Raw genomic sequence first — 19,295 nt, 5'->3', positions numbered from 1 at the left:
GTGAGGGCAGCAGATCCCATAAGAACTCTGCAGTTAAGCGTGCTTGGGCGGGAGTAGTACCAGGATGGGTGACCCCCTGGGAAGTCCTCGTGCCGAGTGGCCCAAAGCGCACAATATTGTGATACGTGCCAGAGGGGGATGTTACAAATGGTATCAGAGCCAGGGCACGGGTCGATGTGTTCGACGGGGACGTTGAACCCTATAATGGGGGGTGAAAGTGGCTTAGATCTAATCCCACATCAGCTGAGAAAGAGAACTAAGCATTCCTTATAAGGGGTGTGGATACCTTCCCTATCACAACGTGTTTTAAAGCCATGAGGGCATCAGATCCCATTAGAACTCTGTAGTTAAGCGTGCTCGGGCGGGAGTAGTACCAGGATGGGTGACCCCCTGGGAAGTCCTCGTGCCGAGTGGCCCAAAGCGGACAATATTGTGATACGTGCCAGAGGGGGATGTTACACTATTGGCATGTAAACATCAAGATGGAAAGTCTATATGTGCGCATGTTCTGAAAATGAAATCGTACATTGACAGATTGGGGATGTTGGGTGTTGGGAACTATTGGCATGTAAACATCAAGATGGAAAGTCTATATGTGCGCATGTTCTAAAAATGAAATCGTACATTGACAGATTGGGGATTTAAAACAAAAGTTTTTGAAGGATCTGTCTCCTAAATTTCCATGGACATTGGCAATGGTAGTCCATAAAAGGTTTCTCTTCCCAATGGAATGGGATCAACCAAGGTCAAACCATTTGACCAGATGGTAAAGAGAAAGTCAAATTCTAAGATAGTTCCATGTGCTAATCCTAAAAAGTCCACATGTTTCTGTAATTTAGTAAGAAAGTTAAAAGGTATTGGTTTTCTAGAAATCCAATTGATTTCTAGGTACATGTCAAAGCTAGTGGGAGCATAATTGTTATGCTAATAAGAGCATAATTTTTATGTAGATAGAAGCATAATTGTTATGCTAGTGGGAACATAATTGTTATGCAATTTGGCAATACTAATTGTAGAAAACAAAGATTTCAAATTTGCAAGTTGCAAAGTTTGGAAATTGTTTCGCTATAGAAAATTTTAAGGGAGAGGACACTAATACTTCATTTCAAATCTAAAAGTTTAGATTGAAAGTTTTAATGGAACTTAGTCTTGGACATATATGAATATTGTTTTGAAATGATTCAACATTGGAAATTCAATATATGGAAATATTATAGCAAGTGACTGAGCAGATATTAGGTCTTTATGTAAGACATTATGTATCGAGTTCCATATGCTATGCATAAAGGATCGATTACATATGATATAATATTCACTTGTTCTAATTTTTCTGAATGCATAGGGCATTGAGAGGGGAAAAGGATTGGAACAGGATATAAATAAAGTTGTTGAACAACTATCAAGAACATTCTGAGGTTTTACGAAAGAATTGGTTGCTTGTGGGCAGTTGGAAGTATAGTAGTATTTGGACGGACCATATTGACATAATTCTGAGTAGAGGTGACACTTGTTTAGAATTGATGATCATATGGGAATATGGAAATGTTTCCATAATTGGAGTTGATGATTATAATCTACTTATGAGTTAGAAACTTTGATGTAAGGAAGATGTTCAAGGAACATGCCTTGAATTTGAATCTTCTTTACTTTGGAATTGTTTTAGTAACAAAGTTCCAAATGGTACATTTTGTAACATCGTTGGCCCAGTCTTTGTGACTTTGAAGTTTCGGCATCACAGAATGACAATGCATTTAAAGTTGGAACTCTAACACATTAAGTAGTAATGAGAATTTGAAATTGTGAAACGAGCATCATTGGAATAGTGTCCAATCGATATGTTCACAAAGGAAGGAGCATCGGGAGACATAGTATGCATGTTTATAATATGGCATGACTGATGTTTAATTCAAGTTCTTAGTTGATTACTCGAAACATTATACAATTAATAAAGTCTAATTAATATGGTGCTTAAATAATAAGTGTTTTTATTTACATTCAATAGTTTTGAGACCACAGTAAATCAGGTTATTACTGTGTTTCATTTCGCATGTTTTACTTCCCGAATAAGTGGATTATTATAACATCCATAGTTGCTCGTACTTTTGGAAGTAAGTAGTGAATTAAGACTGTCATGAGTTGGATTGTAGATTGTCTAAGGGCTTAGACATATAGGGACTTTAAGTATTGGATAAACTCACACTCAAATAATTACTTCATGAATTTTATCATGAGTAATTTTGAGATGATAATAACTTATATTCTTGAAACAGAGATATATGAGTTGTTTACAAGTCAGTTGTAAATTGATAATATGTAAACACATCAGTAACTTGATGTTATAAAACGTATTGTTGTGCATGATTTGATGAGTAAATAGTGCAAGCATATAAGTCAAAGTTTATCTATTCCTTTTTCCCTAACGGGAAAAGTGATATATGTGGGCCCCTTGATGATTTGATGAAGACATGCATCTTAAGCGATTGGCCAAGCCTGGACGGAATTGATGTGTTCAATCGGTAGTCTGAATCAGTTGTCATAAATCAGAAATTGAGAAACAAATCTTGGACAAAGAGATTGATTATAATCCATGTCTCATGTCCATACGATATCTTGTAATACAGATGAATATTTGATCACTTATCTAAGGACTCATAACTGACTAGGTCAAAGTTTGACAGCGGCTTTGAGAGCTACAATTTGCTAATTATACTTGCAAATATAGTTATTGGACTTATCCAAGTGGGAGATGGTTGGATTAGGTGTCTAAGCCTATAACTATAAATTGTATATACTTGAATTGATAGTAGCACAGTTCTTTTGGGTTTCCTTCATACTAGCAACTAGACAGGATGACATATTGAGAAAAAGGAAGAATTTATTATTTGAATTAATAAATGATATAAATGATTTATTAATCTATTATGGAAACAAAATATCAATTAGAAATCATATTATTTAATTGATATTTAATCAGAAATTAATTTGGAATTAATTTTGGGATTAAAGGAATTAATTAAAAGTGCAAGGGTTGTTTGGCAATTTATTGATAGCTGAGAAACTGGGCTCTTGGACCACCCAAGAAGGGTTGGATGAAAACTTCTAGGGAGGCCCTAGAATTTTCATCGAAGGCCGGGGATGGGGAGTCCATGGGTTGCTTAGTCCTTAAGCTAGAAATTAGGGTTTCCTCTAACAAACCCTAGTTTTGGCTCTAAGAAACCAACAACTATATAAGGAGCCTTTCCCCTCATGATTTCGGCATGCTATTGAAACCCTAAGGATAGCCGGAATTTTGAAGTATCTTCCTCCTCTTTCCTGTCATCCTCTTGCTAAGTATTTTTGTGAGCCACTAGAGGTGTTACACTTGTGACACTTGCTCTCAAGTCAAAGATCTTCAAGGATTTAATTTTTGTTACAATATAACAATCAAGGTATGCATCCTAACCCTAGTTTATTGTTAATTTTAAAAATTATATATGCATCCTAGGGTTTCTTGTTTTGTGTTCAATACGTGCATGTCCAATTAGTGAAAACATAGATCCTTAAATTAGGGTTGCATGCACACATATAGATTGTTGGTTATGCCCATAACCCATCATTTACAAGCTACCGCTCCTCCATTTAAGGTAAACACCCGGCCAGATTGAGAACGAAAGTTTTCTCTGTCTGTTTGAAATTTGGCGTCACTATACCCAGTTACTCTCAATGCATCACTGCCACCGAGTACTAGGACCCAATCCTTATTTCTTCGCATATACTTTAGAATATTCTTAACTATTATCTAATGAGCTCTACCTGGATTTACCTGATAACGATTGTCCATGCTCAAAGAAAAGGTCACATCGGGGTGAGTACATGTCATATCATACATGATAGATCCAACGGCTGAAGCGTATGGGTGACAAACGTCAAAATTCAAGTCAGTTCTAGAATTGATAAACTTAGTTGCACATGTAGGCATGACACATACTAGAATTTGTAACTAGGACCTATGTTATAACCTACTAGAAACTTGGAAACAATTAGAAACGATGGATAGTGTACTTAGATTTCGCAATGATACGTGACTTCTATAGTTACTTTAACTGTAACACCTATTCAAATCCGGATCATTCCTTGACTTGAACACATTTTCATATATATACATAATTCAGTTGACCTAGAAGTAGAAATTAGGTAAGATTCTCATAGTATCTTATGTCAAAGTTGAAAACTAGGACTAGTATACTTGATTCCTCAATTTCGTTTGAATCTCAGAATCACTACATAGAATGCCAATAAACCGATAAAAATAAATTACAAACATTATTTCTAACTTGAATAAGAGTTAGGAAACACAAAAATAATTTGAAGTCTTAAAGATTCAATTTATTTTGATATTCAAAGTTTAGCAATATCCGAAAAACCCTAAAAGCCCTAAATCAAATTTATAAACCTTCACACCTAAAACTCCATAAAATTTGTTATGAACCTTATAATATCACTTCAAAATAATTAAATTCATAAAAATATCATCAAGGATAGTAAAAATTAAGTCATTAACATTTACCCTTAATTTATAAGCCAAAAATCAAGGTTTTATGGATAAAAGCTAGGTTAAGTTGTATATTTTATAAAACTTTGATATTTTTTTATAAAAGATTTAAATATCATAAAGAGAAAAGAGAAATAGAGGGTATTATACCTCAAAAATTCAGATCGCTCTCTCCCTATATCTCTCTCTCACACTCAAAAGGCACACACTACTCATTTTCACTCACTCTTCACTCCACCTCTTTACATCCTTCAAGAACAAGTTTTTCTCTCAGACTCTCTCTTTCTCTCTCAAAACCCACAAAATTCTCTAGCCAAGAACATCTCTCAACCTTAAAATCTTCATCTTCTAGAGTTGTTCTTCAAGGTAAACACGAAAATCCTTCATCTTCCTTCACTTTCTTTCTTGTTTTAAAGGTTTTTCTTGCACTTCTTCTTCTACTCCATTCTTTATGAACATTCGTGAACATATCCATGAATTTCGAGTTTGATGATAATGGTGATATGGTTTCACCCAAGAACACCATGCATGTTGGTTGATGGTGAAATCCAAGGACCAAAACCTATGTCAAACCCTAAAATACGAATTTTACAAGTTTTGAAGATTCATCTACCTTATGCATTCAAGTTTGTCATTTTAAAACATCACTATGAATAAAATATTTCCATGCATGGTCTTCAAACCGTGATGCATGTGATGAACGTCAAGTTAAAGAGCTTGATGATCAAAGTACATTGTTAATAGTGCATGTAAATGATTTTATTCATAAAAAAAATCTAGATATCATTTACTGTTTGAAATAAAATTTTCTCAGATTCCCAGTAAAATGATATGATGATCTGGAAAATTTCATGAGTTTTTATCATTTCTTTAATTTATTAAAATTGTTACAAGAAAACAAGGCCATAAATCATTTAAAATACTTTATGAGGTTTATAAATCCTAGGTAAATTCATGGATGACTTCTAAAGTAAATGATGACATCTCAGTAAGTTTCATTGATTTTGGTTAGTGTTTGGTATGGTTTTGAATTTTCTTTTTGTTTAATTGAAATAAATCAAAAAACCACTTTAGGGAATGTGAAAAAGGCTATTTTTTCCCCGATTTTGTATTTATAATGGACTAATAATGGGAAAAATAGTTATACTCGTCCAAAATTCATGAAAATTTAGCAAAAGACCTTAAAATATATTAGAACTCTAAATAAATTTTGGATGATTTTTCTATTCAATATGTTATTTTTCTTCTATTTTCTAAGATTAAATACACTTAAATCCACAAAATCGGATTACAATATATAAAAACCACCATTGGTATTTTTCCCGGATTATGTACACTGTAAATGAAGTTTACAAAAATTTTGGTAATGTACTTTAACTGTTTGATAATTACTCACCAATTAATGAATATTCAAGAGAATAAAGCAAATAAAATTAGCAAAACTAATTTAAATATATCTTTTATATTTTTTGCAGCTTCTATATTTATAATAAAAGTGTTAAAAAAAGTGTGGGCAGTTTTGGAAACTGTTTTATATTTATTTCTATTTTTGTTATAATAAATGCACAAAAATCATAAAATCATGTTAAACTATATAGAAATCCATTTTTATATTTTTCCCAGCTTAAGTATGTTTAATGGCAGTATTATATAAAGTTTGAGAATTTTTATCATCTGGATGCTATTTTTCACGAATTTATATTTTTATGAAGGCTTAAAAATTTGGAAAAATAGTTAATCACATCAAAAATTCAAGGGAAAATTTGTGGAAGACCTCTACTGTATTTGGACCGAAAATGTAAAATTTGATGAATTTTGGAAACGGTTTGGTAATATTTTTGGATTTTTAGGAGTTTAAAACGTATTTAAATGTGTTGAAATACCCTCAATTAATATTACAAAAACCTGGAAAATAATATCCAGAATTATCTTAATAACATGATTTATAACGTATCACCATTTCAGAAAAATGTATGTAACTTATCAATATTAAATTTTGACACAATATTGGCATAATTCTATTGTAATAGTAAGTATACTAAAGTTAGATTTTGATTAGCGACTCACTCGTGTGTACCACTATTGTAAGAATGAGTAGCGGTACAAGTGAAATGTAGCTCAAGGCACCATTTGCATCATCTCAATACATTGTGAGTATTCACGCATCCCCCTATTTTTGGTTTTTATGTTTTGAGGTGGAAAAGCATGTCCGAAAAATTATTTATTATTCATTGTATTTAAATTGATTTGTATCAAACTTGATTGCTATATTTTGCTATATCTCTCTATGTATGTCTATGCAACATGAAACATGAGGCCTTATCATCTTAAGTTCCTTCCCTTACACTTTACTCCAACCATTAACTCTTTGAGCCAATGGTCATTATGGATAGCGCTATTAGGAATTGACAACTCCTCACTTGCCCGATTGCTGGAATGCATGATACCAAATAATCTATGGAACGATAAGCATAGATCTTGATGGGGAAACAGTCATAGGTTTGGTTGTGAACTCATTGTTTGCTCATATACATACAAACTCGCTTATTAATTATAGCATTGAACTTTGTTTCTTATTATAGCAATGAAATTTGTTTCTCATTATAGCAATGAACTTTGTTTCTCATTATAACAATAAACTTTGTTTCTCATTATAACAACAAACTTTTGTTACTAGAAACTTATTTACTTGTCTTAGCAACGGACTTGTTTGCTCATTGTAGCAACGAAACTTGTTTACTCGTTTTAGTAACGAACTTTATTTTCCATGAGAATATGAACGTTGCATCTCATTTGAGCAACATACTTCATCTCTCATGATGACAACGAACTTGGTTTATGCAAACTTATTACTCATTTTTGCAATATATTTCTATTTATGGAAACTTTTTTACCGGCTTTAGCAACGAACTTCTATTCATGAAAACTTATTTACTTATTTTAGCAATGAACATTTTTTATGGAAACTGTTATCAATATTTTGATTATCATGATTTCAAACTATATTATGTTATAAACTTGTGAGTACTCACCAACTATTTTTATAGTTGACGCTGGTTTTACATGTTTTTTCAGGAATCATCTAGTAAGAGGCACGTAGAGACACTTTACTTTTAGGAGCATTCGCATGTGTTGTATTTCAGTTTATATTGTAATTTTTTAAAAAATTTGTTCAAACTCATTGTAAATTTGTAATGATTTTTAATACTATGGTTGGTGTTGTCTTTTAACTTTGCTATGAAACCCTTTGTACTATCACGCCCTGTACTTCCACTTTAGTGGGGTATGGCGTTATGAAACTCTACTCATTGCTGTTATCTCACCATCAGTACATGGGCTCTGAGTCTTACTCAGTTTGGTATTACTCTGTACAAGCATTTCTCCTTTATTGGATTTTTTCATACTAAAACATTTTAGCACCTTTTCCAACTATGTACTTTGACTAAGTCAAATTAGTCTTTTACTCCTGTCTCTAAGAATTCTTATCCCTAGAATATAAGAAGCCTCTCCTAGATCCTTCATAGCAAAACACTTTCCAAGCCATGACTTAACCTCTTGCAAAGTTGGAATTGATGGGTTTTGAGCATAACAAACAAAAACTTATGTGTGCATGCAACGCTAATTTTCCCGATCTATGTTTTCTCTAACTGAACATACAACATTTGAACATCAATTGGGAAACCCTAGGAAACCTATGTTATTTTCAAAATTTAGATCTAGGGTTAGAAAAACATACCTTTGATTGTTATATTGCAATAACAATGGAATCCTAGGCTTCTTGAAACATTGAGAGCCAGTGTCACAAGTGTCACGCCTCTAATGGTTCACACCCAAACAATCAAGAGGATGAGAGAGGAGAGAGGTAAGGAGGCTTGAGAATTTTTGGCTATTCCCTTAAGGTTTCAGATGGCCGAAAATGATAAGGGTAAGGCTCCTTATATAGGTGAGGTAGCTTAGAGCCAAAGCTAGGGTTTTATGAGGAAACCCTAATTCCTTAGCTTAAGGACCAAACAACCCATAAATTCCCATCCAAAGGCCCTTGGAAGAAAATTATAGGGCCTTCCTAGAAGTTTTCATCCAACCCTTCTATGGAGGTTCTAGAGTCTTTTTCCTCAACTATCAATAAATTGCCAAACAACCCATGTACTTTTAATTAATCCAATTAATCCCAAAATTAATTTCTGATTAATTAATAATTAAATAATATGATTTCTAAATAATATATTATTTTCATAATACATTAGTAAATTAATTATCTCAATTTATTAGTCAAATAATAAATTCAACCACTTTCCAAAAGTCATCATATCAAGTTGCTAGTTTTGAGGGAAACTCAAAAGGAATGTGCTACTATCAATTCAATTATATACCAATTATAGTTATGGGCTTAGACACCTAATCCAAAAGGAATGTAGTTTCCTATAAGAAGTATGTCATCAGCATACAATACTAGGAAGGTTACTATACTCCCACTAGTTTTGACATATACACAGGAATCATCTTCACTTCTAAAGAAACCAAATTCCTTGACTTTCATGTGGAAGCAAAGATTCCATTTGCGAGAAGATTGTTTTAATCCATAGATCGATTTCTAAAGCTTACATACTCTATTGGGAAAATTTGCATCAACAAAACCCTCTGGTTGACTCATGTAAACATCTCAGCTAACATCCCATTAAGAAAAGCGGTTTTGACATCCATCTGCCAAATTTCATAGTCATGAAAAGAAACTATGGCGAGCATTATCCTAATAGACTTTATTTTAGCCACTGGTGAGAAGGTCTCATCATAGTCAACTCCTGGGGTTTGAGTAAAGCCCTTCGTAACTAGTTGAGCCTTGAAAGTTTGTACCTTTCCATCTATGTCGGTCTTCTTCCTGAAGATCCATTTGCACCCAACTATCTTACGACCTGGTACATTATCAACCAAATTACAAACTTGGTTGTCATACATGCACTTGATCTTGATGTTTATTACCTCTTACTATTTGGCTGCCTTAGGGCCTACCATTTCTTCCTTGTAGTTAGCAGGTTCATCCAAATTTACTAGTGTGCTATCATTGATAAACTTATCACCATTTAAAGTTATATGGAAACCATAGAACTTAGGTGGCATTCTAACTCTACTGGAATGCCTAAGAGGTAATGATTCGTCAACTAGTTCAACTAGAATTTCTTCCTCAGCTTGAACCCTAGCATCTTCAGAGGTTCCTTCATCATTTAATTCTTGAATCTCTTAAATATCAATGGTGATCCCACTGTCCTCTTTGCATATGAGCTCTCACTCTCTCTCTCGCGAAAGACTCCCCTTCGTGCTACATCGACCACGTTCTCACTAGGTCTGTAGAAGTCACATAGAATCGATTAGCATCTCTTATGGTAGATCTGAAGGGTCCACACATCTTGAGAGGTTCCTTCATCATATCTGCTATAATCATCAGTAAAAGTCACATAGAATCGATTAGCATCCCTTGTGGTAGATCTGAAGGGCCCACACACATCTGTATGTATGAGATCCAACAAACCTTTACCGCTTTCACAAGATCCAGTGAAAGGTGATTTTGTCATCTTACCCAATAGATAGGATTCTCATGCATCATCTGACATTAGGTCAAATGATTCTAACACTCCATCCTTTTGGAGTTGGGTTATGTGTTTCTTGTTAACGTGTCCAAGACGACAATGCCACAAGCATGATTTGTCTATACCCTTAGACGAATCAATTAGAAATACAATATTACCTAAATTGTCTACACATATCACAGTTTCATACACACCATTACAAAGTAAAGCTTCAAAATAACAAAATACCATTTTTATAAGCAGAAATAGAACCATTTGAAGGGTTTTGAGCATTCTAACACTCCTGGGTGTAAATGCAACCCTGGATGCTTTAGATCTATGTTTTCTCTATTATACATGCATACATTCAATATTCCAAAGCATCATCCTACCTAGCATACAATGAAGCATAAACAACATGAAATACAAGTTAGGTGGCATACCTTTTAGTGTAGTTGGAAGCCTTGAACCTTTAAGAGCTTAGAACCAATAGTATGAATGCATCAAATGCAATCATACCACATATAGGACAAAGGATAACTTGAGAGAGTATTCCTTTCACACAAAATCGGCACATACATCTCTAAGAATAGATACACATGATTTTGGTCATGGAGCAACATATTTATATGTAGGATTCCAAGGCTCATGGGTTAACCCTAATCCATACCCATGGGTTTATGATCCATGGTTAATGTGGCCAAACTCTTTATGTATCCATATATAAACTTAGTCCAACATGGATCATAAGCCCAACATATAAATATAACTAATTTACACAATTAGTCCCAATTGATTTAATTAGTCTCTTTTGATCACTAAATTAATTCCAAACTAATTCTTGATAAAAACTAATTAAATCATATGATTTCATATTAATATATTAGAACTTATAATATATTAATAAACCATAAATAGCCTCTTCTCAAAAGTCCATCCTAACAAATTGTCCTAATGATATGCAACCCAAATGGACCATGCTACTCTCGGGTCAAGTACATACCAATTATAGTTATGGGCTTAGACACCTAATCCAATAGTCTCCCACTTGGATAAGTCTAATAACTTGTCACACCCCCAAACCGGAACGGCGGAAACGTTCGGGGGCGGAGGATGTCATGTACAGTATCATAACAATGCACAATAGTAAACAAGCAACAACATCATCCATTGCATTAATAATATAATTTAATATAAGTGTGTTATGTGTATAGCTTGAAAGACACCAAAATATGAATCAAAATAAAAGACGAGTCTCGAATGTGCTCCGTCTTCTCAAAACCTGGTCTAGTGTACCTGTCTATTGGTGACCTGAGAATACAAGCTATTTTGAAAGAGTAGATCAACATTTAAGCTGGTGAGTTCATAAGTATTTTAGTGTCATGGTTTGTATAAGTTTGACGAAAGTGTTTGTAAATGCTTGGTGTAAATGTTTGTAAGTGTTCGATGTAAATGTTGTATCTCCTAGAAAACCCTATATTTTCTACTTATTATGAAATGTAGTCTTCTACCAAGACCCGACTATTCTGTATGTTTGTTCTTTTATGAAAGTGAGTGTTTTTACCAAGTATGACTATCATTACCAAAATATAGTTTACATTACTGTTTATGTGATAAGATCACAATATGAATGTAATCGGAAAATAAAGATGTATTGTAGTATTGTATATAATAACTACCATTGTACTAACTACCTTAAACTAATTGTTTAACTAAGGTAAAATGTGATGATATTATAACCATACTTGATTGACTAGTAAAACACAACGATCAAAGACGTCGAAATGGTATGACATTCATCACCCGTAGACCTGCAGGTCCCACTGTAGCTAGTAGCAAGGTGTAGGATGGTTAATCCCGTATAGATCTATACACAAACTCATGCTCTCCCTCCAGGAGATTCTAGTTATAAAACGTGACACAACAGTATATTGCCATGCCATGAAGTAGTGGCTCACATTAATGTTATAGTATTCTTGTATTTGTATAGTATGTTCTCTCTGTTCTAGTGTATAGTATGTTCTCTATGTTGTAGTGTATAATATGTTCCTCCCTATTGCTCATTATAGTATATTCTTTCTGTTTCTCGTTATTGTATGTTTGAAATGACTCATGTATGAACCGACTCTTGCATGTTTCATTATTATAGAAATAGTGAGTAGTAATCCTCTAAACTATACCTATTATAGTTTACTAGTAATGTTGTCTGAATGACTGCTCATGTTTGTACACCTTTGCTACCCAAAGGTATTGAACTGATGTAACAACTTTTATATCTATACACATATATATAATATATAACTAATATTTAAACGACACTCAGACAAACAACCGATACCGTAAGTCCACAACCAAACAAGAAACAAGAAATAAAGCGAGTTATCAGTCCTAAGCCCTTCCAACCTTATTTATATAACTATATCTATATAGACATGATTTTAACAATATATAAGTTTAAAAGAGTTTGATAAAGAGTTTAGCATATATAAAAGAGTTTTAGCATATGAAAGATGTTTTAACCATTTGAATGGTTATATATGACTTGATGTTAGTTTATAAAATGTTTTGAAATAGCTTGTTTGATAACACAGTTTTAAAGTATAAGAAATCCACTTGTTTGTTAGTTATTAATCACATGCGATTGATACAATAACTATAATGTTTTCTATTTGTATCCCCCCTGTAAAATCATTTAAAATCATTTAAAGGATAAGTTTAGGGGTACGAACTCACCTGTAGTGGGTGATTCGAATGTAAGATCGATATAGGATGCTAGGTGCGCCAAGTGATGTCTCGAGCACAAACGGATCCTAATATGCATATAATGACACATATATGTATATAATTAGTGTATATAACAACTAACCATGATAGGGAACAACCTTAGGACTAGGAAACACTTGGAATGAAGTGTTAAAATCACATATGATTGCACAAAAGGTGTTTACGGCCATACAAGAGTGTGTTTACGGCCAAGATGGTGTTTACGGCCATGACATGGAGGGTTTACGGCCATATGAAGAGTTTACAGCCATAAACTCTTGATGATTATGCCAAAATGGGTGTTTCTTGGATGCTAAACTTTTTCTTCTAATGAATAACAAGTATATGGAAAGGATACTTACGATTTGGAAGCTAGAAAGGGTGTTTATGGCCCCAAGAACTAGTGTGTGTTCTTGGTGTTTTTGATGATACTTGAGAGAGAATTGATGGAGTTTTCTGGCTTGAAGAGTAATGAAGGAATATCTTATATATAGGAATATCATACATATAGGAATAGTTCATGACCAAGCAAGAGCTTACAGCTGTAAGCTCTAGTTTACGGTCGTAAACTCCACATGATGGAGTTTTCCGGCTTGAATGATGCACAATGAACTCTAGTAGATACTTCCTAACACCAAATACTTGAATGTACTAGGCTTAGAACACTCAAACATACCCTTAACAATGCTAAAAGATAGAAGAAACTAGTACGACTTTTGATTAAATTAAATGGCTTTACAAGATAAAAATATCGGGTTGTCACATAACTATTATTACAAGTACGACTCTCAAATCCCAACTAGCGATTGTAGCTCTTAAAAGTTGTTGTCGAACTATGACCTAGTCAATGACACGTCCATTAGATAAGGGGTCATATATTCCTCCATTCTATATATCATACGGACTGAGACATGGATTATAATCATTCTTTCTATCCATTTTTTGTTTCCTGATTTCCAATTTATGATGACCAACTAATTGAACAAATTAAATCAGTCTAGGCTCGGCTGAGCACTTGGGGTTTTCATACCTAAATCATTGAGGAGCCCATAGATATCGCTTTTATCCCTCTAATGGTAAAAGTAATGGATAAACTTCGACTCAAATGTTGGCTTGTACTTACTCATCAAATCACACACAACGATATATTTTATAACACCAAGTTACTGGTGTGTTTACATATGTCAATGTGCAACCGACTTGTAAACTACAACTCACACGTATTGGTTTCAAGAATATAAGATATTATCGTCTCATGATCACTAGTGATAAAATCCATGAAGTGATTTAAATGAGTGTGGGTTTAGTCCAATACTAGAATCTTATTCCAGGAGCACTCGTGAGCACTGCAGCTATGTCTAATACACCTAGACAAACTACAAACCCATTCATAACAGTCTTGCCTCAATACCTACTTCCAAAGTATGATTGACTGTGGATGGTTTGAATAACCTAGTTATTCAGGAAGTCAAAATATGCAAAGTGAAACACAAGAATAATACTAATCCTATATGACCCCAAAACTTTGAAGGCCAAATTGATTACTCATTATTCATTGTATAATGTTTCGAATAATCTACTTAATACTTGAATTAAAATAATAGTTGTGCCATGCTCCAAGCATGCACACTATGTTTGTTTATCGTCCTTACTTCGTGAAATAGATCAATTGACAACACTTTAGTGATGCTCATTTCACAATCCCAAATCCTTACCGTAAACGTAAGAATATCAAATTCTTGTCATTTACTGTAATCTGTTAGATTCTAAACTTATATACAATGATCCTTTTGTAATGACTATGCACAAAAGTCACAGAAACTTGGCAACAGACATTACAAAGTATTCCAATGGAGAGCAGTTCCATGGAAACGGAGTCTCACATTCAAAGTACATTCCTTTGAACATCCTTCTTGCATTAAGTTTTCTAATCTTACACAAATTTAAAGAATGAATTCCACTTATGGAAACATTTCCATATTCCCATTTTTACTATCACTTCTAAACAAGAGTTGCCTCTTTTCAGAATATGTCAATATGGTCCTTTCCAAAATTTACACCATACTTCCAAGTGTCCATGAGCAACCAATCTTTGGTAAACCTCAGATTGTCCTCGACAATTGCTTAACCATTTTAGTCATATCCAGTTTTAGTCCTTTTCCCTCTTAATGCCCTAGGCATTTGGAAAATTTAGAACGGATGAATATTATAGCAGATATAATCGATCCTATAGAAGCATATGGGACACGATTAATGATGTCTCACATAAAGACATGATACTACACTAGTCTTTTGCTATAATATTTTTATTTCTATTTTCCATGTTCTCATAATTCGAATTGTGAAAAGGGATGCCGTAATCATAATCGAATTTTAGAACGCAAATAATATTTCCATATATAGAATTTCCTTATGTTCAACCATTCCGACATAACATTCATATATATATATATATATATATATATATATATATATATATATATATATATATATATATTTATATATATATATAGGTTTAGGTTCTATGGAAAACAAAAAACCCTAAAAAAAATCCTAAAAATCATAAAAATGCATAAAAAAAATACTTAGAGATCACAAAACTTTTTTTCAATTTTTTTTATAAAAAATCGCAGCTTTTTATAAAAATTCGCTGAAAAAAAAATAAAAGATAATTTTTTTTTTTATAAAAAAAAAGTTTTTTTTTCAAATTTTTTTTTCAGTGATTTTCTTTAAAAAGCTGCAATTTTTTCTTAAAAAATGTCAAAAAAAAGTTTTGTGATCTCTAGGTATTTTTTTTATGCATTTTTATGATTTTTAGGGTTTTTTTGTTTTGCAAATAACCTTTCCCTATATATATATATATATATATATATATATATATATATATATATATATATATATATATATATACATATATATATATATATACATATATATATATATATATATATATATATATATATATATATATATATATATATATATATACTTGGCTAAATTTGATTAAAATCTCAATCTAAGCTTTTAGAATTGAAATGAAGTATGAATTCCTCTCCCTTAATTATAGCAAAACAACTTTTCAAACCCTGCAACTTTGCAAACTGAAACTTTTGTTTTCCATAATTAACATTGTTAGCTTGCAACACTTAACATAATAATCATGCTCCCACTAACATGATAAATATATCCTTATTAGCATAACACTTATGCTCCCACTAGCTTTGACATGTATCCAAAAGTTAACTCGACTTTTAGAAATCAATACTTATTGCCTTTCTTACCAAAGTTCAAATTTCTGATGCAAGCTGCTTCAATAAGACTTTATCTAAGCTTCCCAAAATCATACACCTTTCCTTTGATAGAACACATGTGTTTCAAAACAATTTTAGAACTATGAAAAGGGATGTCGTAATCATAGTCTCAAATGTTTAGACCTTTACCATTGCTCACAATTCGAATTATGATTTGGGATGTCGTAATCATAATCGAATTTGAGAAATGAAAATATCACACTTGCTAACTATTCAAAATCTACTTAGTGAAAGCGTTTCCTCACAATCATTTTCATGAAGCGGAGAGAAACTTTATGACACTTAGATTGTTATGGTGTATGTGTTCCTATCCATGTGAATTTGTCAAAACCATAATGATCACAAGACAAGGTTAGTGACTAATCGAAACTCATATGGACTAAACTTGTTCAATCTTAATTTCTTGCCACTTGGAAGCACAGGGCCTACCATTGCTTCCAGGTTGTTATGTAACCAACTGAGAACTCATAGAACTCACAAGCATAGTCAACTTTTAACTGGAATGAGCACAAAATTAAGAATATGTCAACACGATAAGTTACAAACCTCAAGTCGTGTGCTAGTGATAAACAACAGGTTTTATTCTTCATTAGTTCTTAAGACCCTTTTCAAGATCATTAAGACTCTGTAATGCCCCGATTCTCGAGTATTAATTTATGGTTATAAATTCTCATGATTTCAAGGTCTACTCAACGAGTTGGTTTCCTGACTCGTCGAGTAGCAGCGGGTTGGTCCATGTGTTTAAGTGACCTACTCACCGAGTCCAAGAAAGGACTCGACAAGTAGGAGCTGGAGGATCAAACCCTAATTTCTGGGGTTTTGCACCCTATTTAAAGGATCATTGGCCTCCTCAGCCTCCCCTTACAGCCTCTTGATAGTCCACAAACCCTAATTCGTGTCAGCGTGCTCCATTTGTGTATTTTAATCTTTGGAAGAGGATTCTTTGTAAGAAGAGCTTGGAGAGCAAGTGGCTAGAAGCAAGGAACGCGTGGGGGGTCTAATATCTACCTCAGTTGGCATCTTTTGGAAGGTATCAAGTCGTTACCTTGACCTCATTTCATTCTAGATCTCTTTTGGTTAAAGATTAGGGCATTTCTAGCATATTATGAAGCTATTCTTGGGTATGAGCTCAGATCTGAAGTTGTAACTTTAGATCTGAACACTCTTTGGTCTCTAAGTTCATAAAGCTCTCAGCTTTGGCAAGTATGAGCCCCTCCTTAAGTGTAAAACTCCATTGCAAGCTTGGTTTTGTCATTATAAGACTTTAGAGCCTTGCATGCACGTAAAGTTTGCAACTTTACGTGATAAACATGCCTTGGGAAGTTAGATCTGCAATATGGAACCTTAAGATGGCTTAATAAGCATTTGTTTGGATATGGACTGAAGGGACTCGACGAGTTGGATGGTCAACTCGGCGAGTCCGATGAAGATTATCGTGGACTCGGCGAGTCAGTTAGGGTTTTCCCGGCTTTTGGCACGCATGAACTTGGCGAGTTGGCCAAGGAGTTTACGGCCATAAACATTAGGAACTCGACGAGTCACTCAAATGACTCGGCAAGTTGGCGAGTTAGTCAAGGAACTCGACGAGTGGCCAGTTGTACTTGACGAGTCCGATCAACATGGACTGTTGACCTTGACCATTGACTTTTACATTGACCAAGGGTTGACTAGTTGACATTTGGGGGCATTTTGAGAAAATTGGAAACTTACAAATATGGTTCTATGGCGAATATAGGTGGTGGATTTTGTGGCGTTGATCTGAGGGTTTGAGCTTATCTTCGAGTCAACAATTGCGAGGTGAGTTATCCTCACTATATCAATAGGGTCTAAGGCACCAAGGCCGACCCTTATCGGATTTGTATCCAGGAATTTGCTTGATATGTTTATTGATTTGTTAGATATGCATCCTAGTAGTTAGGATGGTATTATGTTAGTGGCCTGGTTTAGGTCGGTATCCTGGTATATAGGATGATGTTATGCAAGTGGCCTGGTTTAGGTCGGTATCCTGGTATATAGGATGATGTTATGCTAGTGACTGGTTAGGTCGGTATCCTGGTTATAGGATGGTCAATGTGTTAGTGATATGTTCGATCGGTATGATATCTGTTACATACATGCCAGCGTATGATATTTATGTGCACATGTTTATTTGATTAGTATGGGGGTTGTGTTGAGGCGAGTCCTACTTTGTGTTATAGGCCAACATACCTAGGGCAGACCAGATAGACTGCAGGCCCAGAAGGGCACATAGTCAGGCCGAACGCCCAGCGAGCGGTCCAGATAGGCTGAATCCCCCGAGAGGGCGGTCCAGACATGCCGAGGATCGGAGAGTGAGCTAGATAGACTGAAGGCCCGGTGCGGGCGGTCGAGTCATACTGTAGACTCAGGGAGTGGACCAAATGGACTGAAGGCCTGGTGCGGGTAGACCAGTCACACTATAGATGTGAGATTCATGGTTGTATTGTATTTGTTGATATAATACGATTATGATTATATGAGGTTGGTATTTTGGGGGTAACTGACTAACCTTTCGGGCTTACAATTTTAGTTTATTGTTTCAGGTTCAATGGATGGCCACAGGAAGGAGAAGGCGTGACCGTACACTTCTTTGATTGATGATTATGATTTCTTGGACTCTGATGTTTAAACTATTTTGAAAACAAATTGTAATAACTGAATGGTTTTAAATGATTTAAAAAGTTATAATTTGGCTCGAATTTTATGGATGTTACAGAATCCCACTAACTCCATGACATATGAGATTATCTTATCAAGAACCATTCCCTGACAAACAAATATTCAAGAGTTACTGCGGATTCTTATCAAGAAAACACTTCACATTATTGGTCTTAGTTGGTCTTTGTTTTGTCCAAAACATCACAACTTACCAATTTCAAATGTACAAGAGTATAAAGCATTTTACTCTACATTTGACAAGTGTTATAAACCTTTATTAAGATTATGTCACTTGAGTTACAATCTTGGAGTATGACTCTAAGACTTGTTTTGGAACGAAGTATGACTCATTTTCTTGATTTATCCTTTTCAACAATTCATGACTCCTTTTCTTAGCCAAACAAATGCACCAAGATGTCCTTAGAGGATCAATTCTGATATGGCTTTCCCATC

General features: G+C 34.0%; 1 pseudogene; it reads left to right on the top strand.

Annotated features, from left to right (window-relative positions):
• Positions 1–297: 297 nt before the first annotated feature.
• Positions 298–415, top strand: LOC111876006 (5S ribosomal RNA; annotated as a pseudogene).
• The last annotated feature ends 18,880 nt before the right edge of the window (positions 416–19,295 follow it).

This window comes from Lactuca sativa, chromosome 1 (genome assembly GCF_002870075.4).
Source record: "Lactuca sativa cultivar Salinas chromosome 1, Lsat_Salinas_v11, whole genome shotgun sequence".
NCBI lineage: Eukaryota > Viridiplantae > Streptophyta > Magnoliopsida > Asterales > Asteraceae > Lactuca > Lactuca sativa.
Note: the sequence above shows the minus strand (reverse complement) of the source record. Positions and strands in the feature narration are given on the sequence as shown.